Source organism: Macadamia integrifolia, chromosome 6, assembly GCF_013358625.1.
Source record: "Macadamia integrifolia cultivar HAES 741 chromosome 6, SCU_Mint_v3, whole genome shotgun sequence".
Classification (NCBI taxonomy): Eukaryota; Viridiplantae; Streptophyta; class Magnoliopsida; order Proteales; family Proteaceae; genus Macadamia; species Macadamia integrifolia.
The window spans coordinates 28,876,529-28,887,659 of NC_056562.1; the positions used below are offsets into that span (position 1 = coordinate 28,876,529).

The 11,131-nt window shown below is 37.0% G+C and overlaps 1 long non-coding RNA gene and 1 pseudogene across 1 annotated transcript; one reads left to right on the top strand and one right to left on the bottom strand.

Moving 5' to 3' along the window:
* The first annotated feature begins 204 nt into the window (after positions 1-204).
* On the top strand, positions 205-2,117 carry LOC122080732 (annotated as a pseudogene).
* Positions 2,118-6,492: 4,375 nt separating this feature from the next.
* On the bottom strand, positions 6,493-8,545 carry LOC122080711. The gene is made up of 2 exons (XR_006140877.1): positions 7,746-8,545; positions 6,493-7,652 (listed from the first exon to the last, which is right to left on the bottom strand). It is a non-coding gene; the product is annotated as an uncharacterized LOC122080711 (long non-coding RNA).
* Positions 8,546-11,131: the final 2,586 nt, after the last annotated feature.

Below are 11,131 nucleotides of genomic sequence, written 5' to 3' on the forward strand. Positions count from 1 at the left end.
ATCATCAATTCATGAAACCCATCTTCTAAAGGTTAGACTTGGCCCTGGCCAGACCGGCAACAAACTTTTAGCCAAATAAATATGACACAAAGCATGTTGTGATGGCCTTAGACCTTTCTAAGCAACCAACCAAGTACTTAGCATTGTCGCTAGCACTAAGTCAGTCTTACTATTTTCTTTATGGGATTTAGGAAGAGTAATGAATACTAAAGAGTTTGAGTGAAAGGATTTTGTATTGTACTAGAGAGCTTTGAGTACAATGCTTGAATGCTCATTTGCTTGGTGTCTTCACTATATGAGGCCACCCTAATTTATAGGGACACCAAGTTACAAATATTGGCTAATATATTTACAAGTGTCATCTATACAATGGTTGGAAAGTTTCTAGCTAAGCGGACTAGGACATCCCACCTCCATAAGGGAAAATTCTAGAGTCATGGAGAAATCTAGAAACCTCTCCTCTTCATTCTAGAGTTTACTTGGCCCAATGGACTATGTTCATGGGCTTGAAGCTTGACCCGTGAGCCTTTATTGGACAGGTTGTGACACTGTGCTTGGGCCTTGGATGGCAGATAGTAAGAATGGAAGCACAATCCATGGGCAGGTTTGCAGGTATGGATACAGTAGCGATGTTTATGTGCATATTGTTCTTCTCGATTTGTATTTGAAGTTAGGTGATACAGAGACTGCACAGAAATTGTTCGATGATATGTCTGAGAGAAATGTCGTTTCATGGAGCTCCATTCTGTCTGGGTATTTGAAGGTGGGGGATTAGACATTTCTCAAAGGTTTTGAATGAGATTCCAGTGAAAGATGTGGTCTCCTAGAACTCAATGATATCTACTTATACAAAAGCTGGGGATATGGAGAGTGCGAATTCTACGTTCCTGTAGATGCCTGAGAGAAATCAGCATCTCGGAATGCAATGATTAGTGGATATGTTGATTGTGTGAACAAAAAAGCAGCAAGACCACACTTTAATGAGATTCCACACAGAAGCAAGGTATCTTGGATTACAATTATATCTGGGTACTCAAAAAGTGGCAATGTTGACTCTGTTCGGGAGCTCTTCGATCAAATGGATGAGAAAGATCTGTTCTCATGGAATGCCATGATTGCTTGCTATGCTCAAAATGGTCAATCCAAGGAGGTTCTCCAACTATTCAATAAGATGCAAGAACCCCATATAGCTGTACAGCCTGATGAGAAGACTTTGGCCAGTGTTTCATGTGTTTGTTCTCAGTTGGGGGATTTGAGATACGTACCGTGAATTGAGGCGTCTATAAAGAACCTTGGAATCGAGCTGGATGATCATTTGCGTACAGCCTTAATTGACTTGTATGAAAAATGTGGTAACATAGACAGAGCATATGAGCTCTTTTGAGGCTTGAGAAATAGGTGTTTGGTTGCTTACAGTGCAATGATTTTGGCTGTGATATCGAGGGAAAAGCTTTGGATTCAATTCAGCTGCTTGAAGAGAGACCTTCACTGGAATTTTAACTGCCAATAACCTTAGTGGTTTGGTTGAAGAAGGCTACTGATGCTTCACTTCTATGATGGGTGAGTATGGAATGCTACCCTCAGCTGTTCACTATGGAATCATGGTTGATCTTCTCGGTCCGGCTGGCTGGTGGAAGGGGCTTATGAACCAATAAAAAGTATGCCCATGCAGTCTCATGCAGGGGTTTGGGGACCATTGCTTCTTGCTTGTGGGTTACATTCCGATGTTGAGCTTGGGGAGATTGCAGCTCAACATTGCTTTGAGTTGGATCCTGATATAAGTGGATAATATTTTCTCTTAGCCAATCTATATGCTTCTGTTGATAGGTGGGATGATGCCAAGAGATTGAGAAAGGTGATGGAGGAGAAAGAAATTACCAAAATTCCTGGATGTAATGGAATCAACTTGACTTCCTATATTGGCAATGAAATTCCCTTTTGACATTTTTTGAGCTGAAGTCACATTCCCTTTGAAATTACATTCCTGATATTGCTCAGATCAGGGGGCTGCAGAACTCATATCTCAACATCTTCAGGTTTGGTGATTCATTTTTCCCTTTTAGGGGCTACTACAGTGGTTAAGAAGTGGGGCTTACTTCTGATGCAGCAAGAATGATAAATTTCTTATGCCCAACAACGGCACTTTTAGGTTGGGTGCGGGGCAACACAAGTCTCCAATATGTTGTGCCAAAGCTAAACCTTCCTATAAGAGTGCACTCCTTATTGCTAGGTTTGCTTCAGCTTGGGCCGCATCTCATTTTGGCCCACACCAAATTCATTCTTTCTCATTATTAAATAGGGAAAGAATAGCCCTTTTATAACTAGCAAGATTTATTTTACATAGCTAGGCATCGGCCTTGGCGGACTTTGGTGCAATGGTAAAGTTGCTCCATTGTGACATAGTGGTTGCGGACTCGAGTTGAGAAACAGCCTTACTGTGAAACAAGGGTAAGGCTGCATATATTATGACCTGCCCCAGACTCCGTAGTGGTAGAAGCCTCATGCATTGGTACATCCTCTATTATTTCCTTCACCCCTGTGTGACTCTATTCCAACTCAAGATCCTTTCTTCTTTGTACTCCTTGGCGCCATCCCAGAGCGGCCTAAAGCATTTAGAGAGCTCTTTAAGTTTCCACCATGAGGTCTACATCTTTGGCTATCCAGCTTTCCTTAGATGAGATACATTGGAAACAGATAACCAACTCATCATGCAGAAAACCCCTGGAAGTTTCCTATCTAGGCCATATATATGGCAGAGAACCATGCAGCATATAAGACTCTTCTTATGGAGCCTCTTAAGAGCAAGGGCAGCTTTTGCTTCTTCTTCTAAGCACATCTCTTGTAGATAAGTGATCTCTACTAACTGTAAGAAAACATTTAAGTGACAAAGGCCAGGCAATAAGTATAAGACTTTGACAAAACAATTATATAAATAGAAATATAATTACAATTAGAAGATGATTTACTTGTTCAATTGATCCTCTGAAACAGTAGCAGAAATCGTCCTATTTAAGTAGAGTTGAGTCGTATAGTATGTATACTCTCCTTAAGGTATTTGAATGCTTCGTATATTTATCTGCAACTGGGTTGACCATACGTTCTCACCTCCAAAATAAAACAACTCTCAAATCGATTAAGGTGCACTCCAATAATCGACTCCAACAGGTATGTCTGAAGGTAATACTTAGAAACTCAAAGGAAAACAATGGAAAGAATTATAAACCAATAAATAGAGCACTTGCAGAGAACAAAAGGCTTTAAACAACCCCACAATATAATAGTATGTATTTCGTACAAAGTCCATATATGTTAGGAATTTTTTTGTGACCATAGACAGATACTAGAGTTCTCTATTTATATATGTTAGGAATTTTTTTGTGACCATAAACAGATACTAGAGTTCTCTATTTATATATGTTAGGAATTTTTTTGTGACCATAAACAGATACTAGAGTTCTCTATTTATAGAATACGAATGGATATACATTCTGTATGGGAAGCGTACATTACCCCGAGCCCAGGCCTGGCCCTGGGTGGCTCGGCTCAATTCGCGATTCAAAAGCACCCTAGGACCCTCATACATACATGACAAGGAGAGTACCTCTCCAAAGGGCTTGCACCCTTAAGATACAATCCTATATACATACCCAAGTTTTCTTTGATTCCAAACCAATGTGGGACCAAATTTTGTGTGTTGTCTTTAGCTCATTCACAACTCCACATGTGCTCAAGACAAAATAGAAAAAGCAGGAAGAGACTTTTGAGGGGGAAGGCTGAATTTCAAAAAGACCATTTTGAAAAGACTATTTTGACCATAGTTTGAAACTTAATTTCCAACAAAACATTCATGTTAATTTAATTTCCAGGTTATAAGAACTACCTTATACATCTTTTTTTCAATGCTAGTGTATATCTAGTTAGATTCGGATCAAAAGCTTGAAGTAGAAGAGGGGAAAGGTATGAATATGATCACTTCCTCTTTCTAAAAAAGCCAGAGGAGAAAGAGATATGAAAAGAATATGTCACAAGTTCAATAATGTGTTTGCTAGACTTGTTACTTTGCCATGTCTCATTTTTTTAAGGATTAGGACCATCATTAGAGAGGTTCCACTGCAAAGATTGATTTAAAAAAAAAAAATCAATTTATAAAAGAAAATTATCCCTAGGTTGTGTTGTTTCCATTCTCGGAATAGATTCTGGGTCTAGAATCCATTTTGAAGCAAGAAAATAGAGAAGAATTAGGTTTCAAAATGCATTCTAGGCTTAGAATCTATTCTATACCAAACGCAACCCTAAACAAATAACCATTAGTTTCTTTTTGGAGTTCTTCTAGCTAGCTATTCCCCCTCCCCCAGCTATAGATTGCTAATTGAGTTGAGCTTTCCTTCACCCTTGATGATGGAGGAATCGCCTCACCATTGCCATTAGTACTCCTAGATGATAATGTAGAAACTCAACCCTAAAAGCAATGTAGAAGGTAATGGAAATACAAGAATAAACAATGCACACAAGTTTACAAGATTCGGCAAGATTACCTACGTCTTCGGTGAGATGAGGTTGTGTTTCATTATTAGTGGAGAATAGGGTTACAACGCTCATCCTCAGACCTCTTAGAAAGTAAATTTCGCTACAAATATATAGTGAAAAACCCTAATACAGAAAAGTACAAAACAACCCTCAAATAAAAAATTCGAGGGGTCTGCACTAGTATTCCTTGAATTAAATTATGACAGAATACAAAACATCGTACAGCAACCGATAAGACTAGGGAGAGTAGTGTTTTCACCTTACATAATAGAGTGAGAGTTTATAATGACACATTAGTCTAATAACAAGGTCAATTCAACAATGATGAGGGGATTCTTCCTCCTCCGCAAGTGAAGGGAAATTTTCAAGTAACTAATTTATGAATTGTCAAATTTTAGATTGTGACCACCTTTTCCACATTAGACAAGGGATTCGATAATATTGCTTAAAAATTTTTAAAATAAATAAATAAATAAATATATATATATATATATATATATCAATTCAAGGATACTACCAGAAAATTGGGGGGATTTGAATGAACCTTTTAGATCATGATTTGTTACCCTTTATATAGAAGTGGAGGAATGGATTAAAATTTTCAGATGAGAGGATTAGGGTAACCAAACAAGTCTCACCATAAAATATTGTTTGGCAGAATATTGATCCTTGTTATGTAAGACTCTTATTGTTTTGAAAGAGCTATATGATATATTATTGTTAATTTTGAAGGTATCCAATTTTATAAATATTTAAAGCAACATGGTAGAAGCTTTTTATCTAATTTCATGTTTTGTTACTACTTTCCTTATATTCGTTCATACTTCATCTCAATGTTTGAAGAAGTGGCACTCTTTCTATGTTTTGCAACTGTGGGAGAGACATGGAAGGAGAGAAGAAAGCAAATGCTTTTGAATTCCTGTTCTCAATATGTAGATCTGTAAAAATATTGGATCTGAGAATCATTGCAATAGCCAAACTTGGGTGATAACACACTTTTGTATAAGATCGATTTTAAGTGCTCAAGCTGACTATTTTTCTCAATCAAATTTAAAGTGTTACAGTAATTGCGTGTTTGGTGAAGTTGACTGATGGATTTCTAAAAACCTAAAGGCTTTAGGATCAGAAACACAATAATAAACCAGAGCCACAGTGAAGAAGTAATGACCAGAATCGAAGAAAATCAATAAACCAAGATCTGGATATTAGATGTACTTCAGAATAAAATGGAATACTAATTTACAATAGTATATTAGGGGCACAAAATAAGAGAAATGGAAAGCAATCCAACGGTCAGACTCCAGGTTGCAGGACAAACATAAAATTCATTCTAAAATATTACTAATTCATTCCATCGACCAAGGCTGCTTATATAAAGATACGAAAGAGAAAATTGTTTATGGGTAACAACCACCAACAAATTGAAGAAGATTGAGAGAATCGCAAAAAAACCAAAAAGAGGATTCACACCTCTTTGTCATTGTTGCAAAGGATCACCAGAATATTGTTATGATAGTGAAGGAACGAATGAGCACTTGTTCTCAATTGCAAAGCTAAGAGCCAAGGTTTTCAGTTGTGAAGCTAGGACCCGATAGAATTGGGAGTAAAATTTGTCATGCATTTTTCAAGAAATACATTGGTCTTAGTAAAATTTTCCTACGAATAAATTTTATAAAATTCTAAATAAACAGCCTTACGATAAAATTTTCATTTACATCAATTTTATGCCGAAACAAAAGGAAAGTTCAATTGCCAAAGACTTGGTTACAAAACTAATTTTGTATGTTAACCCCTACCCCTACCCCAACCTCAACCTCAACCTCAACCTGCCCTTTGACCATATGGTCTTAAGTGATCAGAGACAACAATCCCTCTTTTTTTTCTTTCATTATAAAATCAGACGCAACAAACCCACCTTGAAACAATGTAAAATAAAAATAAGTTATTATTAGAACAAATTAAATGTAAAATAAAAATAAGTTACTTAACACAAATTAAGTGGTCAGAATCGACCCACAATCTCAGTCCAAAACATGAGGGAAAAAAAAAAGTGCAATAACACGAGAAACGATGTCAGGAGCCAACATAGTGATTATCAAATTCCCCATGGAGAAGGACAAATCCAAAGAGGTGCCGAAACATGAGAAACGATGTCGGGCCCAACATAATGATCATCAAATTCCTCAATCTCCATCCTCTAAACTCCCATGTCTTCACCACCTCCTTTCTTAAGAGCTTCATAGGCATCATCAGTGAAGTAGATACAGTTAGGTTCGCATCCCAAATGTTTAGAGGGGATGATGGCGAAGGACGTATTAGCACCAATAAACAGTGCTCAATTATCCAGGCTCTTCACTTCCGTCCACTTCCTGTTATTAGGATTGAACTTGTAAACATCAATACTACCCGTGTCATGTAGGTAGCATTTCGAATCATCATAGTCCTCATAAATATCCCGTGCAAGCATAAAGAGCTCTCCTGCTGACTCCACAAGATAATAATAGGCATAAATGTTTAAACCCTCTGCTGGTTCGGAAACTCAACCGTCTTTGGTTGAGGACTAGAAATATCAACAATCAACAATTTCCCTTTATTAGAGAAAGCATAGAATTGACCATTGAAGTAGATGACGTCAGTGATACCAATATGACTGTCTACAGGAGTCCAAACTTCATCGCCTAATCTCAAGAAGTTTAATCTCTTATATACAGTTCTTATCGCCATAACCACACATTTGTCTTAACTGGGTGTTGTTTTAGATGAAAGAGAAGGTCTTGATGACAATATCACTTTCCATAGAAAATGCCGACAGAGATATTTTGGACTACATTTTTCTGGAGAGTATTCCTTGGGGACTTTTGGCTGAGGTGCAAGCCGAATTTTAATCCCAGAAAAGGGGTTTAATAAGTGAATCTACCAATCAAGCCCAAAAGTTATCAACCAATCACAATAGGACCAACACCGCCTGCCACGGGCCTCTAGCAAGTTCAAGTGGTAAACCTTTTGGGTGGAGAGACTGTAGAAGCCACGCTTGTCACTGTCTTCCTTCTCCGCAAGCATCAGCCAAGGATATGCAATATAAAAATGCCACTTCTCGACTGAAACTGATCGCCATGGCCGGCAAACTGCGCCAAAATGAACAATATCTTCGATTTCCGAAAACTGATCCACAATCAATCCTAGAATGTCATGACAAAGTTTAGACCAGTCCCCCATACCTTTCCTTCCTTCTCGTGCAAATAGGGTAGTGGCAAATAGATAGTTGAAAGGGTAGAACTATAAAAACAATAAAATAGCAAAGTTAATAACAAAAAATAAAAGATATCTAGCATTACAGAAACAAAACAAAAATGGAGAAAAGCAAAGGTGAACCTGTCAAACAAATAACATCCCAAGTTTCAACTTTATGATCTTTATTTGCAAAGCCACGACATGGAAGCAAGCACAAAGATGACATGCTTATAGTCAAATACCAAAAGGCAAAACTTCAACCCATAAATGGAGAAGTTTCAAAGCCTCATCATTTCAAAAGATTATCAATCTAAACCCAATCCTTGGAAGCTTTTTTTTTTTGGCAGAAGCCCAATTCTTGGAAGTTAAAAACCCTAAAAACAAATGTCATATTGTTGTTATTATTATAATTATTTTTATGGATTGATGAAAGTCATTGTTTTACTTTCAAAGAAGATAGATGATATACAATGAGAAGGATCAAAGGATGAACGAAACCATATCCATATTGTTGCAGTTACCGTTCGCCATTACCGTCGTTGAGGGTTCTCTCCCAATGATTGGCTGAAAAACCAAATTTGAGGAGTAGAAAAACAAATAATATGTCACACCCTTTGTTTGAAACTTATTCTAGGTCCATGAAGGTCATATTAACACTTGTACTTGTACTTGGATGAGGAAAACAGGAGTGCTGAAGCCCCTGAATCTGGTCCATAGTTTACTTGGTAAACAATCTTGGTCCATAGTTGGAAAAGAAATGGCAAAAAAACTGTGTTCGGTACCGCGTTGATGCAAATACATCACCAAAATTGGTTTTTTTATTATAAAAAAATTCTAGGGTTGGATTGTATATATGTTGGGCCTTCGGTCTATGGGGTTTTGTCACTTGTGTGGGTCTCAACTAAGAGCATTAAAGTTGCATACAGGATTATAGCTAGTTGGTTTCTTATTTAGTTTATTTTAATTTTATTTAGATTTGGATCGGTTCATTAGTTGAACCAAGTGTCCAAATTAAGTCATTGTAATATTGTTTGTCTTATTCTTAAGTGACGAAGAATAACTTTCCTTTTTTGTTTTGTTTCTATTTTTCTTATTTCTTTGTAAACAGGTAACAAGCAAAAGGAAACTTTCTTATTTGGAGACTTTCCTAATTAATGGTCTTGCCCCTTTGTTTCACTTGTAAATACAAACAAGAAGGCTCCCTAGAGCACATGATTTTGATGGATAAACTATATTGCTGCTGCTGCTGCTGTTCTTCTCTGCTGAGGATCGTCTTGTGTTTGATCAAGGCTAATGGAATTGGTGTTTGATCCAATTGACTCTCTAAGGTGAAAAGCCCGAGAGGATCCTTCTTCTCTCTTATTATCTTCCTCTTATATCGTTCTTCAACCATTCAGAAGTCCTAATTGTTGCTCCAATCCATCTCAGGTAACAGATGAGTCTCTCTCATTATTTTCTAATTTCTGTCCAGAAATTCCCAGGTTTCTTGTTCCCCGATCCATTACTCCCCAAGATTAACCAGCCACCTGATGGCTCCCAAATTTTGATCGAGTATAGTACCAACTACCCATCCAGAGACCAACTCAATTCAAATCTCAGGTCAATCAGACCTGTGGCTTGGCTGTAACAGGAAATCTCCCTTACTTCTCGATTGACTGATTTCTGACCTACTTTGATCTCAAGACTCAGATCGATTACAAGGTCTTGTTTGTGTTCCTTATTTTTCTGATCCATACTTTAGTTGCTTATTTGTCCATCCTAGTTTTCATTATCTAAAGCAACCCCCCCCCCCCCCCAATCAGTCCCTGTTTTCAAATCTGTCACAGGAAATCGTTAATTTCGTCTCAATTTGCTGTTTTCTTTATCTCAGCTTGAGTTTTTATTCCAAATCTGTAACTGAATTGGATTTAAATCATTATTCTCATTTTAGTCATTAATTTACCTTGTGATTCCGTTGCATTCCTCTTTTAATTTCCGCAATTGCTCCAGTTTTCCTTTTACTCTGAGTTGGGTTTTCTCTGATAGAGTATCCTGTATCTTTGGGACTAAGTTGACTATTCAATCCTAGTTCTACATTTGGTGTTTTTAGAACGGCTCAAAATTTGAACAGGGCAGTCGAAAATCCGGTCAAACATTTTGAGAAAGACAAAAATTCAAAACAAAAAAATACAGGTCTTAATTGTTTAGATTTGAAAAAGTTCGGTACAAGAAATGCAGCACCATACACACACAAATTCACCATTTTGTATAGGCTCTCAAGCCTCAACTACCTACATAGTTCAATCAAACAATCCATTCCAATCTCAGAATCAATTATAGGACAAAGTTTGTTAACAAAATATCAAGCAACAATCAATTTTCAAGCCACACTTGGGGGTTATGAGGCAATGTGTCTATTCCAAATTAGTATTTCTATGTCATAAATATTTGTTTGTGTTTCTGTTCTTTTGGAATACTTCTATACAAAAAGAAAATGTTGTCTGGTAAAACCAGGGAAAAAAATGTATTTCTGGCACTTAAAAAGAAAAGAAACACATAAAGAATGCATATTAACAAAAGTGTATCTTTTGTTTGTACCAAATTACAAAAATGTCATCAGACATTTTTCCATTACTAATAAATTGGAGAATACTATTTTAGCCACATAAGAAAGATTGTCAACTTAGTCCACTGGACACGTGTCCACTACATATAAGTTCATGATTATTAAAAAAAAAAAAAAAAAAAAATCCATCAAAGTCGAGTTCAACTGTTCTAATACTAATCAAGTCCATAAACTTCAAATTCAGCGGAGAGATGTATATGTAGGATGCGAGCCATAGTCTGCAGGGTATGATTCCCTTTATTACTACGAGCCCGTACACAAGACAACCAATAAACTAATCAATAGACAGAGTTGCAGCCTCAAATCATAAGAAAAGGCCTATGGAACATAAGCCCTGTGGTTCTCAAGCATAATATATTTATGTTTTTGTTTCTTTACACTATAGTCCAAAGCACCCACCTTTGAACACAAGTGAGGAATACAATCTTTTTGGTTGGCCAAGAACTGAGAAAGAAGATCACTCAAAGTGTTCTGAACCACATGGTCCAAAACAGGAGGAAGAATATATCTCTAAGCCATTCTCTTATGTAAGTGTCTTAGAAGTGAATGGCAATGACAGAAATATATAATTCCACAAAATCTTTAGATTTTAATCTAACAAAACAATGCAATGGGAAGTGATAGTGAGAAGGCTTGTGCCTCGTAGGGTAAGGACAGAAACTAGAGCACACACATAGATCAAAACACAAGTTTTAATTGTATTCATCGATCAATGGAATACCACCACACCATTCATCATCATGAGTCACCAAATCCATCCCCCCCCCC